Raw genomic sequence first — 3,470 nt, 5'->3', positions numbered from 1 at the left:
TGCAGACAGTGGAACCATAACTACTTGGCTTCTGATTATGGTCTATCTAGATATATGTAAAAATAGTGCTTTAAAATGCCTTTTTAGTAATGAATGTATGAAATGATGCTGATGTCGTACAAGTACAGTCTGCACCCATGTTGCTGTATGCAGTTATAATCAGTTTTTACCAGTTTGGGCCTCTTGGCTACAGTAACCTGACCTTAACTTTCAGTTGTGAGTCTTAAGTATATATGTGATGCTTTTTTGTATATGAGGCTCAGCACTCACTGGAGAAGTTACTCAAGGCTTCAACTGATTCTGTTGTGTTAGGAAAGCAGTGCAGCAACTGACCTAATCCATACCAGCCATGAAGAAAAGATACAGCATGTATACTGTTTGCATTTAGAATTCTACTGATGGTATGTTATCTCTTCACCCCCCCCCCTTTAACCCAGAGCAGGTTTGCACAAATTGAGTCAAGATGGCCACATTTTAGACCTCAAATTTTTTTGTGTAGACCCAAATGCTGCTCTTAGAATCTCGAGAATCGCCCTTTTCTTTTTAGAGGAAAAAAATGCTTGGAGAAATCATTTTATATGTTCAGACAATAATTGCCTTTAGATTTTTTTAGTTGTGATATTTTAACCAATAGTATTGTTTTCAGATATTTTCATGTAGTAATTCCAAGGTCCTGAGTTCATCTGTCTGGCAATAGAAGTATGCTTTACATAAGTGCTGGACAGCCAAGGCAATAAGTTCTGGTAATTATGGTTATGTTACTGATTTTATGACCTCACCAAAGAATTGTAAAATTACCACAAATCTCTTTATTAAGAAAAACAGAAGAACTGAGACATTTCTAAAATATTTTCTAAAAGCAATTATCTCCCATTTCTTGGATGTGTAGCTACATATTTCTGAATCCTGAAATTAATCTCTTAACCTGTTGCACAAATGCCCACTCTGAAAATTGGGCTGATACTAGTTACATTTTGTCTGTCTTTTGATGTTCCCAAGGATTTTGTAATAAGAAAATTATCACTAAATCTGAACAAGTAAGGGTTATCAGCCTCCATCAAACCTTCAGGGTGCTCAAACTCACATGGACACAATCAAGCCATAGTTGAGATTTCTTAAGTGACATTAGCATCCTTCACCTATCTCATGAAGGTGGAATCATGTGAGTACCAGAATTAGGACTGCCTAGAGCCTACCCCCTTCAGCATTAGGCATGCTTCTGACTCCACCGTCCACCATCAGACTCCACCATCCAGTTTGCATGGACTGCCTTTCTTGGAGGCTATGCATAAGGAGCAGAGGCATTCTTGACGTAGACTCTTTGCGATGATGGACATCTGCAGGTGGGACCACCAGCATGGCCCTGAGCCTAGTAGCTGTGTCATCTCTGTACCTTCAAACAAACCAGAACCTTCCATCATGTTGCCCAGTGTAGTATAATTGTTCCAGGCTTGTCAGAAACCTGAGTATATATTGAGCATTATAGGAAGGTAAATAAGAGGTTGATTATCTAAACCTGTACAATTGCAATATGTGTGTGCAACTTCAGTTCTTCAAGCTCCTTCAGAGGTTAAGTCGGGGGATAGTGTTTTCTCTTTCTGTATTCTGTAGGTATAATGTGAATGGAACTTTTATTTCATTAGGGACCAAAGTGGAAGCAGACAATTTTATAAAGGATTTATAAATGTCTTTAAAGTCTACCTGTACTACGAAATGTAATTCACTGGTTTTGATGAGCATTAAGGAGCAAAATGGGTAATGGCCTCTGTAGAGTTCCAGGACATTTATTTGATGCCTTAAAACTCATATGATACAAGGATTATTAAAGACCTGTGATTTCTGTACATCTCTGTGTTATGTGTGTGTGAAAGAAAAATTATCTCGTGCATGATATCCTAGAAACAAAAAAAATATATATTTTGACAACAGAACGACATTTTTACACACACAGTTCCGTTTATTGTTCTCGCTTGTACATATATAATTTGAACTAACGTTTTGGCCTACAACTCTCATCATCCCTGACCACTAGCCTTGCTAGCTAGGGATGATGGGAGCTGTAGTCCAAAAACAGCTGGAGGCCCAAGGTTGGGGAACACTGGTTTAGACCACAGCGCCACCCGCATCCCTGCACGCGCCTGTACTTCAGTCCAAATTAAGCTCTAACAGGAGAACCTCTGCTTCTTAATGGTGGCCTTGGAGAGTTTTCAGCAGGCAAAGTGCTTTTGCACTCAGCACCTCCATGCTGGAGCGAGAGCCAGGCACCGAAACGAACTGCAACTGTGCCCCTCGCCCCACCCAGGGGGGAGGACTTGCAAGGATAATTACCCTTAATCATCCTTGTTTTTCCTTTGCCAAGATCTGCTGTCGTGGGAGCTGCCTCCATTAAGGGGAACTGGAACTGGAAGCCAAAGAATGACATTTTTAGTGTAGAAGATTACATTTTGTAATTGTATACTGGCTTACTGAGGAGTAGGCTCATTTAACTTGACGGGTTTACTTTTAATAGTTGTGTACAAGATTGATCTGACAATTTCTTAATAAAATAAGTAAAGCTCTCTTGTAAAAATGAGTCAGTTAAGTGGCTGTACATAAACGTTAACTCTTAAACTGCTGGAAATTCCACAAAACTCTGTAAAAACAATCCAGCAAGGGATTAGAAGTGCAATGAGTGCATGTTCAGAGTATGTGCAGAAAAATTACAAGGAAAGGTGGCAACATGCACAGTGTCTTCCCTGATGCCCCCAGGGACCCTATACAGTGGTTGCTCGTGTTACATACCGTCCCCCTTATGAAAGCTTCGGGTTACGCGCTCTGCTAACCCAGACGTAGATGCCCCTTGTTGCGAACTTTGCCCTGGGATGAGAGTGGAAGTCGTGCTCCATCAGCGTGGCAGCAGCGGGAGGCACCATTAGAGAAAGCGCGCCTCATGATATGAGCGGTTTCCGGTTACGAACAGACCTCCGGAACCAATTAAGTTTGTAACCTGAGGTATACCACTGTATCTTATTCCGGTCCTGCCAGCGGAATCCCACTAAAGGACTCCTGCTAATGCAATGGGTCTCTCTCCCATCTTCTTTCCCCTCCCCCCACCCCATGTGCTGCCTTGCACCCACCTAATTGGTTCAGGGTGTAGGGGGCTGAGGAGAATAATAGATTGGGGGGGTGAGGAGAGGGCAGTTGGTTCTATCAGGCAAGCAACAATGCCTGTGCTGTTGGGAGTGATCTGTGCAAAGCTCTGTTGAGTTCCTCCCATTGTAGTCAAGTTAAAGTATGTGTAATTTAAATAGTAAACACTTATACTTCCCCTGTCTACCACAACTGGCCATGTCTTCTGCTGGCTTTAGATTGTAAGCCCCTTGGTGTGTAGGTACCTGTCATACCAGTTTCTTGCAAAGAAACCATGTACATGAACAAAATAAAATAAAAAATCCCTTCCAGTAGCACTCTAGAGACCAACTAAGTTTGTT

The sequence above is a fragment of the Lacerta agilis genome, chromosome 11 (assembly GCF_009819535.1).
Source record: "Lacerta agilis isolate rLacAgi1 chromosome 11, rLacAgi1.pri, whole genome shotgun sequence".
Classification (NCBI taxonomy): Eukaryota; Metazoa; Chordata; class Lepidosauria; order Squamata; family Lacertidae; genus Lacerta; species Lacerta agilis.
This window is presented reverse-complemented; position numbering follows the sequence as displayed.